Genomic DNA, 18288 nt, shown 5'->3' on the forward strand with positions numbered 1-18288 from the left:
CTACATTATAAAATCAACCAACACAAAATGTTATTGAATCTTAAATTTCATGCAAGAAATTATGAAGTACAATTTTTGTTATAGAAGATATTATTTCCTTTTGTATTGTGGTTGAGATTACAAAAACATAGTTATATCAGTCCTGCCTTCATTGTTTTGCTTTGTTTTTATTGAACATTTATGCACATCTCTTCCATACTCTTTAAAAAGTCACATTTGGAAAAGCACAATTCTGTCATTAATCAAAATGGTAGTTGAAGAAAAATCAGTATAAACTTGATTTCTGCAAAATTCATTTTTTCCATGATACTAATTTCATGCCTATGTATTTTCTTTCACAAGTAACTTAAAATTCAGAATATTTCAGGATAAGAGTTTAATGACATTGAATTGTTGAAAACAAATTATAAATGAAACATTAAAATCTGTTTTTTGTAGGAAGTCATTGGTTCAGGGTTTCCTCCATGTGGGCTCAATTCTTAGTCGCTCCCCGACTCCTTATGTCCTTAGCAGTAAAATAGAATATAACTAACCCTACAAGATTCTTGTGTTAATTATACATAAAATATGAATGATCCAGCCCAGCAGTGATTACACAGAAGACATTAACTACATATCAAGCCATCTTACAATCAACATATAACTAAGTACTTATATAAAAGAGGTTTGCTCTAGTTCTCCAGAGAGCTCCTAAAGAAGAGGAGGAGCTCTGACCCTGCAGGTGTGCACTCCTTAACCTATTGGTTGATCCAGAAATATGTGTTTTTTTTTAACTAACAGGAAGCTCTTGAGTCTGGATGCAAAGTCCATTTTCAAGAGCACCCTGGGTGTTACCATTTTCTTTATTATTTTCCCCACTTACATTGATTTTTTAAAAATATTTTCCATATTTTTCTTGGTGCATTATAGTTGTACATAATGATGGGATTGCCTATTACATAATCAGACTTGCACACAGTATAACAATGTGATTTAGTCAGTATCATTCCCCAGTGTTTCCTCTACCACGTGGAGAGAGTCTTTAGTGAGAGATTGAAGCTATCCTGCAGAGTTAAGTGAGGAAAAAAAGGATTATGCATGTGTGTGTGTGTATGTGTGTGTGTGTGTGTGTGTGTGTGTGTGTGTGTGTGTGAGAGAGAGAGAGAGAGAGAGAGAGAGAGAAAGAGAGAAAATATGAATTATCCTTAAGGGTTGAGTCACTTTTATATATTGACTTTCTGTATTTTAATGACTCTCACCTCTTACTTAAAATTTGTGGGCCAAGAACCACCATTTTTAACTTGCACTTGTTCATGTTGAGTTTCTGACACTTACAAAGAAATGAAACCACAAATTTCCATTATAATTATGACATTTTAACTATATATGACATTTTAACTTTACATTAAGTATTGACTCAGGTTGATTATTTTCTCACAAGTTGTTAGAGTCTGTAAACAAGTCAAAATAACACCTGGCATTTTGCCAGGGGAATGTTAAAGTTCGTAAACAAGTCTGGATGGTGCCTGGCAAAATGTCAGAGGGAGTGGTTTGAGAAGTAACAAAACCGAGCCATTAGGTGTAGAGATTCCTGATTGGTTGACTGATGTATCTAGTTTATGCTAATTAGATAAGCTGTGTGGAATGTATAAATACTGCTCCTGTCCTGCAATAAACGGCTCCTACTCCTGCTGTATCAACGTACACAAGTTATTCGTCACCCCCCTGATTATTCTGCTGTAGCCGGACTGCGGCAACAAGTGTCTTTTATTGGGGAAAGTTACAACCTCTGGGAAAATCTCATATCTGCATCTATAAAATAAGATTATTTATATCTGCTGTGTAGTAAGGTGCTTTATCAAATCGGGCATTGATACTTCCATGATTTCTACTAGTAATGTATACTCACTCTTTTCTCTAGTTACTCATAAGCATGTAGCCAGGGAGCTATTTGTATGAGTAAGAAAGAATGCAAACATGGAGTTAACAAACTAAAGTCCATCCAATGAATTCAGCATCATGACGCAAGACTGCCTGTGCTACAATGTTGACTTCCTTGTGTTTTAGTAAGGTCACAAGCAAGTAATTCAATATTTCTGTGTACTCACAGGTGAGGAAAGCCCATCCTGACTTTACTGTTGATATGATAAAATGAATTGTAAAAGCATAAAGTAATATGTTCATATTTATTTATTTTTGTTTGGCTAAAGGTGAAGTACTAGGTTCAAGGGCATTAAACTTTGTTGCAATTTTTGCCTGTTCAAACAATATGAAATGCTTCTTTCAGGTATATTATGCTTTCCACCTCCTTTAATATTTTCATATTTGTATGAATATTAAAACTTGTCAGCTATGCAAGATAAAATTAGGTCATTTTAAAACATGGTATTACCTTGTCATGAAAATACAAATTAAACTCTGAATTCATTTAGGTATTTCTATGGTTTCTCAAAATAGCGATGGAATGTCTTCAGCCCCACTTTCTTAATGTGATCTGTATAGTAAGTTGATACCAGATAGTTAAAATGAAGCTAGTCTATTTAGGGTATCAAAAGAGAAATCTATTTGACAGCTTGCATTTCCTACTTCAGCTACTAATTAAAAAAAAATAAAAGATGGAAAGGAAGCTCAGCATTTTGTTGAGAATAAATGACACTTCGTGATACCTGCACCATGTGCAAGATATATTTAGTCATTCATGGCACTAAAAATAAAATACAGAGAGACATCTACATTATTCTACCTCACCGTCATCAACTTGTTTAGGGACTAAGATTTGATGAGAGCATCACTATTCTCGGGACAGAACTTGGTGCAGGGAGAAGACAATGGACCATCATAGTAAGCCTAGATTATAATTTTATATTTGGCAAGTTCTAAAATAGAAAAGCTGTCAGTTCACTTATCTGGACATGAGTTCTTAAATCCTTACACAAGTAAATCTGGGGCGGATTATTTTTACTATCCCTTTAAGCAACACAATTATAGAATCTTATTTTAGGTATCTCAATTATATTATGCAACATTAACCAGCTTCCAAATATTAAATCGAACAAAATATAGTGAGAACTGAACTTTTCAGAGGATGATGTCATCTTCCAAGATTCAGAACTGCCCTCAGAATTTCACTGATACTCAAAAGAGCATTCTGAATATCGTTGATCACAGGTTCTGAAAAAAAGGACCATTGATTAGGAAGATTGTCTTGATTAAAGAACCCAGGGAGTCTTATTTTTATGTGGAGTGCAGATTGGAACAATTTCACATGGATATAAATTCATACATTTTCTCTAATAAATATTTACTTATTTTACATCATTTTGACAGAACTTTCTGTGTGCTTGAATAAGAGGAACATAATTCACTTCTCCCTGTTGGAACTTTGCTGAGTCATTTGGAGAATGATCCTTTCATAGGTGACATTCACATGTCTGACTGAGAGGAACACACCACAAACTCCCCATTGATGGTGCACACCACCTGTTTCTAGTAACTTAAAGCAATCATTAAAATGAAAATGGGATGTATTCAGTTTTCTATTAACAAGTGTGGATAATAAACTGCAAGCATATTGTATTGTACATTTTGTAACATTTACATTTTTTTCTGCTAATCTATCTTAGCTTTTTAAAACACTTAAAACATATTAGAAGAAAATGTTTGTGACTTTGGTTTGGGGGATTCTTAGAAACGCCACTAAAACTGCAAATCATGAAAAATAATCAATTAAAAGTTGTACCATATTAATTGACAACTTTCAGGTCAAACTATGCAATTAAAAAAAGAAGTTCCCAAATAAGTGATTGAAATCTACACTCAGAACATAAAAATTTAAGTTTTTTTCCAAAACAAATAAGAAATAAATAAGTGCATCATTATAAGACATTAAATTAACTTTTAGCCAAACAAGGAAACTTAATTAAAAATAAACATGTAAAAATGTACCATGAGAATCTTTTTCACATTCATTATATTGGCAAAAGTCAGAGTTTGAACAAAACCAACTGCGGTCATCTGGGTAGACATCATTACATTTAGACTCTTGCACTCACTGGCTAAGAAGGAAGTCAAGGATCATAGAGGCAATAGTTTATAAGGTTGACACCAAAGCATAAACAATCTTCTTTAGTACATATGCTAGAGAAATATCACAGGTTTTCAAGGAGATGCATTCAGGAATGGTATTGCAGAATTGTTTGTAAAATAAAAGACAGGAAATTTGGGAGGAAAAGAGGGAGAGACAAAGGAGAGAGAAAAGGAAGGGAGGAGAATGTGAGAAAGAAGGAATTATAAACAATCAAATTTTCATCAACTGTGATACTTAGAGAAATTGTCTATTTACTGAAAACTAAAATCTTGACTTAGAGATAAATCACAAAAGTATGTAATGATGCAACAAATACAAGATACGGAATTTTTACACAAAAATATTATCACTTGTAATTTATAAATAAGCAATATTAGGTAGCACATCTTTTGCATACATATGAGGTAAAGTATACACTATACATAGAATGATGAAAGAAATAGTGTTTCCTTCTGAGGATGAAGTATAGTTACTGAGGGTGGGGTTTAGAAATAATTTCACTTTTATCTGTAATATTTAAAATTATAAAATTTTGTGGCAACTCTTGAGGTTCTTGTTATACTACTAATTATGTATTTTATATGCTTGTGGTATTTTACCATATCAGAAAACTAATTTAATATTCATTTTGTTATACATTATATTAAGTGGACAAGATATAAAACATAAGTATAAAGAAATATATGCTAATAACTAGAAAAATATAAAATGGGATGTTTTTCATTTTCAAGTATATGCAATATCTAATAATGAAACTAGAAATATAAATACATGAAAAAAGAACTACTACACTGATAGAATATAATAACAAAATATATAATGAAGGGATAGGCATTGATGAAATCACTCAATTATGCAAAAATGAGTATATGTAACCAGGGCGCCTGAATTAAAATCTCAAAGAAAATTTATTAAATGGAAATTATTTTAAGTTCTCCTTTTAGAGTAAATTAAAACAAAATTTGAGAGATATAGCATAGTAAGAATAATCTTTCCTTGTGTATATGGCTGTAGCGTATACATAGGGTAATATACTTATGTAGTGTATACATAGAATATATCAAACTAGAATGTAATGCTCAGCAACAAACCCAGTTATTTTTAATGATTGGCTCTAAAATGACACATTGACAAATTTTTATTAATAGTGAAAAACTAAATAAATAAATAAACAAATAATAAAATAAATTAAAATTGAATCCCCTATCTTACAACATTTATTATATTGAATGTCTTGAAATTCTGAGGTAATAATTACATCAGAAGTTAGGAGTTAAGTAAAAACAAAATGTAAAAAAACATGACTAGGAAATTTTACAACAGAAAGGCAAAAATGTATTTTTGATTACAAAAAATTGATTATAATTCTTATTACAATTAAAGATCAAAGTATAAAAATGAGTTTTGTGCTAATTATATAGAAAAATAAGCATCATCAGTGGTAAGTCATATAAATGAGGAATTAAAGAATTAACATCACTCAACAGTGAGGACAATTGCTCATCCACTTTAATTGTTACATATATATTAATTTATGAAGGATGATGCAAGATTTTTTCTTACATCAATTAGAAAAGAAAGTACACTAACCTTTTTATGGATGCACAAGAATTCTCTGGCATGCATTTACTGCTGGCATAGGAATCAATAGAGCATCGATTAGGGAATGTTTTACTCAATATTGTTTATATCCTAGAGTTCCAATCATAGGAATTTGCCTTAAAAATGCAGATTTGTTATGAAGATTTATGGACAAGTATATTCATCCTTGCCACATTGTGAAATAAGAAAAAAAAATTGACAAGAGTCTAAATTTGAAGAAATATATTTTTTCCATAAGACAATTCCATGTGTCCTAAGAGGGTAGAATTTTTAAATCTTTTTTAAATTTTTTATTTTTACCTATAGCTTTAGAATGTATCTATCCACTGACTTATTTTACAGTATGTTTTATATTACTGAAAAATAATATAATTTACACTGTAATGCAATTTTCCATTTTACATATAAAATTAATTTTATTTCAATAGTCTAAAGACTTAAAATCTCATACTTGATTTGATTGACAGTGCTTCCTAATGGCATATATTTTCAAGTTTCTGGTTTTATGATAAGCAATGCTACAATCAAATATTTTAAGATCTACATATATAGTATGAACTTCTCTGAATACATGTGTATTGTATTTACAATTCATGAAGTAAAATAATAGTTGATAATTTATAATTAGTAGCTGCTTAAACTTCAATTTGATTACTCTACTCATCTCAAAAATAATGTCAGTACCACAGTTTGTTTTTTTCTTATTATTTATCTATTGAATGGCATCTAGGTTGGTTCCACAGTTTAACTATTGTGAGTCAAGCTGCTATAAACATTGAGGTGGTTACATCACTGCAATATGCTGATTTTAAATCCTTTTAGTATAGACTGAGGAGTGGGATAGCTGTGTCAAATGGTGGTTCCCTTCCAAGTTTTCTAAGGGAATCTCCATACTGCCTTCCAAAGTGGTTGCACCAATTTACAGTCCCACCAGCAGATGTATGAGTGTGCCTTTTCCCCCACATCCTCATCAACATTTATTGTTGTCTGTATTCTTGATAACTGCCATTCTGACTGGTGTGAGATGGAATCTGAGAGTAATTTTTATTTGCATTTCTCTAATTACTAGAGATGTTGAACATTTTTTCATATATTTGTTGATCCAATGTATATCTTCTTCTGAGAAATGTCTGTTCATCTCTTTAGCCCATTTATTGATTGGATTGTTTGTTTTTTTGATGCTAATCCATAATTGGGGGGAGCATGGCATTAATCCAAGAACTCTGGATGGGGCAAAGGGGAATTTGCAAGGGAATAGAAAAGATGGTGGAATGAGACAGACATCATTAACCTAGGTACATGTATGATTGTACAAATATGACTCTACTCCATGTACAACCAGAGATATAAAAAATTCTGCTCCATTTTTGTATAATGAATTGAAGAGCTTGCTACTGTCATATATAACTGATTAGAACTAATAAAAAAGTTTTTAAAAAGTCATTATTACTTATTAACTGAGGTACAATTTCATTCAAAGGAAAATAAAAACATGTTTTTAACTAAGTTTTGACTCTCATGTTTAATATACAATTCAACAAATAGTAGTAGTAACATGGAAATACATGTAAATGGTATAAGAAATATTGCATTAAATTCCATTAATTTATTTAAAGAGATTAATTGTAAGCCAGAGAAAAAAAATCTAAAATGTGAAAGTGTAACTTTTAATGCTGTCCACGTTCAGTAGCAATAGAGACATGACAGATAAAGTTGAGTTAAAGCCCTCATTGTGCTCATTCACTGCTATAAAAATGAATTATGAATAGTTTACATTTTTACCAACATCCTTCCTGCAAACCCAATAATTTGAAAGAATAGTATTTTTAAAACTATGAGAAACAAATTAATTGCTTTTTATTTTTTTAGCTGCAGATGGACACAATATCTTTATTTATTTTATTTTTTTTTATGTGGTGCTGAGGATCAAACCCAGGGTCTCATATCTGCGAGTCTAGTGCTCTACCACTGAGCTAAAGCCGTAGCCCAATTAATTGTTTTTCATTAATAATTTGTTCATGAGTTACAGAAATTGAGCTTTTCATTTGTAAAGTACTATGAAATATACCTATGTAATGATTAATGCTATAATTTATTGTGCTAATATGGTAGCCCCTGACCACATATGGTCATTAAATTAAAATTATTAATAAGTTGTAATAAAAGTTAAAGTTTTTCTTTCTCCATTGGTAGAGATAATATGAATGCTTAATAGCAACAAAGGGCTGGTGGTAGTTTTCTGAGGAAGATTTGGGGGCACAGTGAGCAAAGCTGACTGTGATATAAACTGTATCACATTCTGGATATTTAAGATGAGTAATAGTGTAAAATTCAAAACTGCGGTACGAGATAGAGCTAGAGAAAGATTATCAAGGATAAATATATGTATTAATTATATAATTTCTATTTAAACTTGGATAAGGATTTGTTTCTTTTACAGTGAATATTTGACAACATCACAAATCCACCCTCCTATATCATTGGAAGATATTGTCATAGGCTCATGATATTCTTACTGATTAAAGAGGGATTTGTCCTTGTGATCATTTCTATTTTCAAATAGAATTTCAGGTAAAAATACATTTAGGAGAATTATCAAACAAGATGATACCTAGGAAGTAGGTAGATGGAGATCAAAGAAGGTGGTCAAGATGAGAAACAATGTAGGCTGTGAACAGGTGGGTAATCCATAGAGCATATTCCCTGTCAAGGGGGAAGCTCTCACCTGGCATTCATGAAGACAGTTTCATTCTCTAAGATGATGGGATTAAAACTAAAAGCCAGAGTTAATATGGAAGTTTAGAGCTTGGTCTCTGAAACTGGATAGATTCCTGGCTCAATCTATTATGACCAATATTAATTGATCCAACTGTACAGTCTGTCCACAGCACTCAATTTCTGTAATTAATTTAATTAGTTGATTAATTAAATGAATTAATTATTTTAATTAGTTAATAAGGGATGTTGGGAGAAGTAACATGCTAATATATTTGAATAACTAATAACCACATCTGGCACAATGTAACACTCAAAAAATATAATCTATTATTATTATAAATGTTCAAATACAATTTTATAAGTTTTTTTTGTGACCAAGATAGAATGTCATAGCATGTGGCTGAAGTGATATTTATCTGGGTGTTGAATTCTGGCTCTGTAAATTATTAATATGTGTTGGTATTAATTTTTTTTTTGGTGGTGCCAGGGATTGAACCTCAGCTGATTTTAGATAATTTATACTACATTCTCTTTATTGAACATAAGAAATGATTCTACTTAACCTCTCACTCTGTTTTGAGGTTTATGCACGACAAGCGTACACATATACAGAACAAAATTTTAACTGGACAATCTTGATGAATAAAAAGTAGTAGGACCATTACTTTTAGTGCAAGTTACACATATTCAGTAAGCTTACCATTCCCATATTGCAGAGTGAATAAGTTGTAATCCTGGTAAAACAAAAGTCAAGTTTCATGGAAAATAATCTTCATTTGAACTTGAATTCTTTCCTAGATTTGTAAGGATATAAACTGTTGACTTTGTCATCTGAAATTTTCATATACTTTGCCCCCACCTTCAAAAGAGAGAATGGCAAATCTAAGAAACTGGAGCCCTAAATTTGTGTGTGTGTGTGTGTGTGTGAATGGAGAGAGAAAGGGGGAAAGAGAGAGTATAATTCCATTTCAAAGTGTTCAAACAGCAGTTTTTAAAAAATAACTGTAGAAAGTTTATTACTTAGGAATATCTGTTCAAACATACTTAAAATCGCCAGCTTTTAAAAATTTCCCACTGCAATATTCAAAGCTAAAATAAAATAACTGAATAGTGCACGATCTAAGCAGTACTTTTAATTGAATTGCTTTGACTTTAATAACTTGAAGCACAGATTTTAATAACCTCATGCACTGGAGGAGTCTATCAAAATGTCAATGAAATGCCTATTAAAGCAGAGATAAACAAAGCACAGATACTATACCAAGTGCAGCTCAGTCCTGATAAGCTGTAATAAAATTTAGTTGGGTTCATTTATGGTGAATGTTATCTAAATATCTCAGTGATTTTAGAAATATTAACTGAATCCAGGTCATTATTTGAAGAATGTTTTGAAAGAATCCGAATCATTTTTTTTTTTCTAAAAGAGGAGCATGAAAAAAGTTTACTTACACATCAAACATGTTTGCTGGAAAAAATAAAGGCTTAGAAAACAAATCCAGAACTTACCAAAGGGAGAAACAGAATTTTGCCTGAAGATTTGTAGAGCAGATGGTGAAATGTACAGCAATTCACTCAAAAGGTTGATATGTGATTTTACTTATAAAAGGTATAGACATGATTTTAGAAGGTGTGACCCCTTTGAGATGTAGTCCAAGGGGCTATGCAGCCAGTGGACTCCCTTTTGAACAATAGATGTGTGACTTTCACGTAAATGCAGGAATTTGCAGTCTTTTGTGTTGTGAGTTGGAGTTCCTGCTACCTTCTCTCTTTTCTGTATCTCTCCCCATCTCTCAACCCACATTTTTCACAAACTGCAGAATTTCTCCCCAACACACCCTTCCCTCTGTAATGCTCCCAGGCTGGCTTGCACATGCACAGACAGATGATATGAATCAAATGCAGTGTCAGGAGTGCAACTATGACCCAGTTCTCAAAAACTTGATTTTTTAATGTATTTCTTTTAAATATAAAGGATAACCTTGGGCAAATCTCTTAATTTCTCTTATCTTGGTGAAATGAGACCTTGGGCTAAATATTTTTCTCACTTTAGGTCAAATGCTGGTCTTTCAATAATCAGATATTAAGCCTCATATATATGCAAATGTTTACCATGCTAACTTATGGTCATTCAAAAACAAAACTGTTATAATTCAAAACAAACACTTCTGTATTTCAGACAATGTAAAATATTGGTGTAACAAATTTTAATTAGTACAGACAGCTTTTGATAGGAAATATTTTCTTATATTCCTTACATAATACCCAACCAGTGATTATATGGTTATTTTCAATTTTATATTTGTTTTGGTCAGTACAGGTTATTTAACTACTGTGATATTTGGACTGGATAGCCTCAACAAAAAAGGTGCATTCCTTATTCACCCTACATGTCTAACATGGGTCAACAGAGGAGGCCTAAACTCATTGCAGTACCTCAGAAACCAGGTTGTGTGGAGGCTTCATCCTAACAAAGGCTTCACAACACTCTGCTATGGGAAAAAAAAATGGACCAAAGCAGTGATCATCAGAAATAAAGTACCTGACCCAGGAGTGACACACATTTTATCTTCTCACACATCACTGGCCAGATGTAATTGCATGGTTAGGGGCAACCTCAGAGTGTAGGAAATGGTGTCCTTACTCTGAACATTGACTAAAATTAACAATTCAGCTGTATAAATTTTATCCTTCTGTGCACCAGTCTATTCCTCTGGTTTTGCATAGTGCATTGCAAGGAGCACTATTTTTTTTTTCTTAATATTGTTGGAAACTTTGAGAGTATCTCCTAAACATGGCGTCAACCAACACTTGACAGATGGAAACATCCAACTTATTACAGGGATCATTGAACAAAGGAGAACTGTGAATACGAAGCTGGTGCTTCGTTTTGAAAACATGAGAACTTGCCTGTGGAGTGAGAACCCTGGAGTACTATACCTCACAATCCATGTCCTAGAATTTCATGCCTGTTGAACCAGAACTTAACAATAAAGAAATCTAATTGCTTACACTAGAGATGCTTTCCAATTCTTTAAGATCAATCATTCATGAGCTGAGATTTATTAAACATACCCTTGACAGGAAAGAGACCATGATGCTTGCTAAATATAAGCTGCTGTCTTTCAAAAACAAAAATGGAAATGGAGCATCCCTTCTCAAAATTAACTTACAAATGCAATAAGAAGAAAGTATATAACTTCTAGATATTTCAAGCTCATAAAGTCAATCAGAGGCTATTAAATTTGTGCTTCCTTGTTCATTTAAGTATTACTATAAAATAGATTATAATGAATAGACATCCATTTTTTTACTGTGTGACTTTCACAGGCTACAAAGAAAGCCTATGACTTTGCTATTGCAGTTTTAAATGCAAGTACATTCAGAAGTCACTTATTTTGCTACACTAGCAACTCACACTAAAAATATATCCTGAGAAAAGACTGTTTCATAACACTTCAGGGAATCTCTAATGCCTCAAAAGATTGAAGCATACCAGAAATTTAAAGAAAATCTTTAAAAGAGTTATCTCATGCTCTCAAGAAAAGCAATATTTATTTTAGTTAGGTGAACAAGGACTAGTTTATAGACAGGTTTTGTTAGGAAATTTTATTTGTAGGTCTCTTAGTTGGGATTCTAAACTTATTTTCTCAAAGGTGCAGTATACTGTTATGTTTAGGAGTTGTTCCCCACAAAATTTCAGTTAAATCATATTGTATCTGAGCTAAATTACTGATATTGCTCCTCTGAATCTTATATCTGATATAAAACTTACAAAAAGATGTGTGAGGGAGAAGAATGAGAACTGAAATTATGTAATTACTAAAATCAAAGAAAAATATTTTGTCTTAGCTTCTTTCTGCATAAGTTCTTCTCTCCCTCTTCAACTTCCATGTGCTTCTATCCCCCGCCCCGTAGGTCCTTATGTCATCTCTTCTATCACTCTGACCTTTCAGAATCAATTATGCTATTGCAGAAATAATGCATTAAGCAAAAGACAAATTTCCTTATTGGTCCATAGTCCAAATAACTTTGAACTTAGATTTCATGGAGATACAATACATATTAAAATATTGTGTATGGACTTATCTGTGAGCAATAAAATTAACACATCACAATAAAAGATATTATATATCTTTCTCAAAAGAGGAATAGAGAATTCCAGGCACTATTTAGATATTTTTTGTGTTTATAACCTTTCTACTCCATATATGTTCCTTAGGAGTTTGTACTCTTCCTCAAATTCCTTAGAGTTCTGCAAATTCATTAGAGAAGATTATAATACCTCTATTACTTTATCTACATATTATCTTATGGATTCTCCAAAACCTGTCCACATTCAATAACAATACCTTTACTTTAGGAGTTACATTGATAGCACACATATTTAAATTAATAATGTAGAATAAAGCATTATGTAGATGAACTGCAACTGGAGGCTTAAGGATTCTCAAAAATTACAACATCTAATTTATTTTTAAGTTTCTTTTGTATTCTAATTGGCTATAACAATAAATTAAATGAGAAAATATTTCCTTTTAGAATTCACCTTATAAAAAAATTATCCCCTAATTAAAGTCATAAACTTCACAGAAAAATAATAGAAAATTTGAATCAACTTTAAACAAATGCAAAAATACAATATTCTCTACAAATCTAGTTCACATTTATAATTTCAGAAAGTAACCCCACTTCACATTATAGGTTTACAAGGCAATGCCATGTATTTCACCTTCCTGCTGAAACATAAGCCAGGACAGACCCCAGCACATGCCCCTGCCATTCAATCAAGCATGAAGCAGCTGTCCTGCAGCTGTTATGACTGGAAATGTTCCCACCTGAAGAGCTAACAGAGTTCCATACAGGAATGTATGAATATATGAATGTATGAAACGAGAAGCATTAATGCAAGTTCTAAGAAAATAATTCACTTTTCCAGAAGTTCAACTTTTGGGCATCTCTACTATATTAAGTTTACTATATGTTACTTACACAGTGTAGTTTTGAAATTTTTTCATTTTAAAATTAAAGTATAAGAATCTTTCATTTTTATGAAGCTTTGCTTTATTGTGTTTTGCAGTCATTGTGTTTTTTTACAAATTGAAGTTTTTCAGGAACCTTGTTTTAATTGACTCTGTTTGTCTATATTGTATGTTCGTCTGGCGGGCATTTCTTTTTTTTCCCCAAAGATGCTTCCAGGTTGTTTCCAGACCTATTGTTTGAGAGTTGTTTGCAGCCTAATGCATTAACATAAAGAGTAAGACAGAAGAAGCAGAAGAAGTTATGTAGAGTTTTCATGTGGGGAAACTGGTCCAATACCAGTAAATGAAGGATTGGGTACCGAAGGGTGGACACTCAGATTATAGCACAATGCTAAGAAAATATTGGCTAGGCCAGTTCTGCACATTGCCATAGGTTTGGTCTGCCCTGTGGCGAGCTAGGAACTACCTAGTAGAGTATGGCTTTAGATATATCCAGAGGAGGAGGCAGTAGAGATGTCAGTGAACTGTGCTGCCTGTGGTAGAAAATCTGAAAAGTATATTTTCCAGGCCACCATGACTTCTAAGATGAGGTAATATATGTCTGTAAGCTCAAAGTGTACCTCTCATAACTAGCTGAACTGTTTTATTTGATTATTAACATAAATCATAACATTTTTGATAAAAATCATATTACATTACTGGATGACTTTTCTTCAATGAGGAAAATGGACTCACTGAATAACTGAAATGACAATACAAGTATTGCAAATAAAATTTGGAGTTTCTGATAACAAAAAATTTAATCTAATGTGGCTGAAGTTCCAGGAAGTGATGTTTTCAATGGTGTGACAGGAACTTGCCAGAGGAGAGATCCTGGTTTGTTGGAATTTTAAAATATATCTGATTGGCCAAAGTTATAGCAAAATCAGGGCCATAGAAAAATTTTAAAAATTATTTTTAAAAAATTATCCCATATAGACATGTTTCAGTGGGTAACAATAAAGATTATTACTTAAAAGAAATCACAAACTCTCAAAATATTAAGAGTAAATTGTTTGTACTTTCTTCAAGTTACCCTTGTAGAATAATATTTAAGATTCTCATCCAGTGGAATTTAACATGAAAATCATTTTTAAGTTCCTTGAATTTCAGTGATATAAAAAGGATGATCAGCTGCCCTAGGCATTCTAGGTTTAGTATGTAGCTTCCAAGTCTCTTCCCCTGATTATTTTTCCAAAATAAATCATGTTTCAGTAGCAGGAGGATTTTGAATATCACCAAAATATTTTATAAACAGATCTGTCAATGAATAAATAAGCAATCAAAATATGAAAGCAACAAGAAAATGGCTACTACAGAAGTAAAAGCTAAAATCCATCTCCATCTGTGTCTTTAATTGCCTGTAAACTTACTTCAAGTACCAATGGTCCTTGTCCCTTTATTCCTATTTTTCCCATAAACGGTAGTATCCCACTGGTGACTTTGACCATAATCCAGTCAATTTATCTGGAACTGATTCTGCATCAGAGGCTGAGAGAAAGATGAAAACTCAGCCAGGTTTTAGGGAGTGCTCTTCCAGAAAATATGTAAGGAAGGGTTTGGAAGTAGAATGACCGGACACAGTTAAACTGAATTTTGCTGTGTTCTGAATGTTTTGGTACCCCCAGATTCACAATTTGGAATCTTAACCCCTAATCTGATGATAGAAAGGTAGAGGCCTCTTGGAAGAAACGAAGCTCTGACCTGAAGAATAGGATTCACCCTTATAATAAAAAAAGACCTTGGAGAATAGCTAGCCCCCTTCACCAGACACAGTGATAGGGTCTGACATCCACAAACTATAAAATGGGTCCTTCCCAGACATGTGACCTACTGGACCTTGACATTTGACTTGCCAACCTTCAGGACTATGAGAAATAAGCCAGTGTTTTCTAAGAGCTGCCTTTTCTGTGGTCTCTTGTTGCAGCAGCTCAGACTGAGTAAAAGAGGTTTTGTTGTATTTCTCTCTCTCTCTTTTTTTTTTTCTTCAAAAGTTCTTAGCCACAGTCTCAGGGAAGTCTGAGTCTGCAGGACTCTTTTTCCTGAGTTGAGCAAATCCTGCTTTATTATTCTCGCTGTGATAATGATTCTTTAAATGTGGGCTACCTCAGAAAGGGCTCACACCCCTGGGCAAAGCTGCTTACTTCAGCCAAGGCCAACTGCAAAGAAGGCTGACAGCTGAAGGCGCTCTGTCAGCAACACTCCAAGCAGTTTTCAAAATAAGTCCTTCCATGCTGAAAGGGTTTGTGTTCATACGTCCCAGCCTCTGCTATATACGCCTAGGAAAATTTTAATGGAAGACCAAAAATAAATACACACACATAAGCAACTGATTAGACAGAGGTGGGGCAGAGGGAATAAATGGAGCAAAGGTAGTCTTGTCAATAAGAGCTTTAGCAACCACTTCTCAAAGGGCATCCAACTCAAAATGGATCATAGACCTAAATGTAGAATGCAAAATTATAAAAGTACCAGAAAGCAATAGAGAAAGAGGTCTTAGTGACCTTGAGTAAAGTTATGATGTTTTAGGTACAGCAAAGGCACAGCCTAGGAAAGAAATAATTGATAAACCACACTACATTAAAATTATAATTTCCCCATGAAACAGAATGAGAAGACTAATCACAGATGAGGAGAAACTATTTGCAAAAGAAATGTCTGCTTGAGGATTATTATCCAGAATGTGCAGAGAACTCTTCAAACTCAACAAAAAGAAAATAACATCTGATTGAAAAATGGACAAAGGACCTATACCAACATCTCTGCAAAAAAGATATCAGATGACAAATGAGCATATGAAAGATGATGAGATGTCCTCAGAGAAATGCAAATTGAAACAGTGGTGAGATGCCACTCCACATCTCTTACACACCTCATTGTCAAAACTCCAAACACTGACAGCAAATGCTGATGATTTCCCATTCTTTGTGGGCAAGGAAAAAATAAAAACATGCAACAATCACTGTGGAAGACAGTTTGGCAGTTTCTTATAAAACAAATATATTTATCATTTGATCCAGCAACTGTACCTCTTGGTACAGTTTACTCGATCCAATTAAAATTATATGTCCATACAAACACCTACATATGAATACTTATGGCTGCTTCATGATTGCCTAAATGTAAAGCAACAAAACGTCCTTCACACGGTGAATTGGCTACTTCCAGGCAATGGCATATTTTTCAGCCCTAAATATAAATGAACTACCATGTCATGGAAAAACATTGGGGGGGAAGATGGGGCTATAGCTCAGTTGGTAGAGTGCTTGCCTTGCATGCAAGAGACTCTGGGTTCGATCCCCAGCACCAAAACACACACACACACACACACACACACACTAAATAAACAAACAAACAAACAAACAAACAAATAAATAAATAAATAACATGGAGGAAACATAAATACATACTTCTAAAGGAGAGAAATGTATCTGAGAAGGCAATGTGTTGGAGTGATTCCAAATATATAATATCTTAGAAAAGGCAAAGAATGGAAATCAATGAAGGCATCATCATCTTCCAGGGATGAATGGGTTGAGAGAGATGAACAGATGGAACACTGGGGTATATTAGGGAAGTGTTGTGGTTTGGATGTGACATATCCCCCAAAAGCTCACCTGTAAGATAAAGCAAGAGGGTTCAGGGAAGGAATGATTGAGTTATGAGTCGCTTAAAGCAATCAGTTAATTAATCACCTGATGGGATTAATTGAGTGGGGACTAAAGGCAGGTGGGGTGTAGCTGGAGGAGGGGAGACATTGGGGGCATGACTTTGGATAGTATTTGTATCTGGCAAGTAGAGATTTCTCTCTTTCTCTCTGCTTGGCGATCATCATGTGAGCTGCTTACCTCTGCCATCTCTTCTGCCATGATGTTCATCCTCACTTCTAGCCCTGAGGAATGGAGCTGGCCACTTATGGATTGAGGCCTCTGAAACCATGAGTGCCAAAATACTTTTCCTTCTTGGGCATTTTAGTTAAAGTGGCGAAAATGCTAACTAAAACAGGTAGCTTAATTATTTTATAATAATTAAGCAGGTAGCTTAATTATTTTAATTAACAGGTAGCTTAATTATTTTAGTGTTGAATACACTAGAAAATCCATATAATGTATAAAATAAAAAATGAATCCCATAGATTTTTGGATGATAGTGGCATACCAATGTAGAGTCATCAATTTTAACAAATGTACAAATGTGCTAATGTAAAAACGTGGCAGTATGGATAGTGGATAGGTTATGCATATATGGGGCAGGGAGTAAATGAGAAATTTCTGTACCCTTCACCCGAATCTGCTGTGAACCTAAAACTGCTCTAACTGATCTAAAACTAAAATGTATCAAAAAGAAAAGAAACCCACAGAAGCAGATGAATTACTCCTTGGGGAAGAGGTAGAGCTATCGAGAAGAGAGATGATGTTTTAATAAGCTATTTTTGTTGCTGTGACTAAAAGTACCCAACCAGAACAATTGTAGAAGAAAAAAGTTTATTTTGTGGCTCATGATTTCAGAGGTCTCAATCCATAGACAGTAGGATCCATTCCCTGGGCTCAAGATGAGGTATAACATCATGGCAGAAGAGTTTGGAGATAGCGGCAGCTCCCATGATGACCAGTAAGCAAGGAGAGAATCCACTCTCCAGATACAAGATATATAGCCTACATCCATGCCCCCAATGAACCACCTCCTTCAGTCCCACCCCACCTGCTTCCAGTTACCACTCAGTTAATCACATCAGGGATTAATACACTGCTTAGTTTAAGGTTATAACCCAATCATTACTCCTCCAAACTTTCTTGTATTGTCTCACATGTAAGATTTTGAGGGATTCCACATATAAACCATAACATTCTGCCCTCAGTCCCCAAAAGCTAACACTCACCTCTC

The sequence above is a fragment of the Marmota marmota genome, unplaced genomic scaffold (genome assembly GCF_001458135.2).
Source record: "Marmota marmota marmota unplaced genomic scaffold, marMar, whole genome shotgun sequence".
Lineage (NCBI taxonomy): Eukaryota > Metazoa > Chordata > Mammalia > Rodentia > Sciuridae > Marmota > Marmota marmota.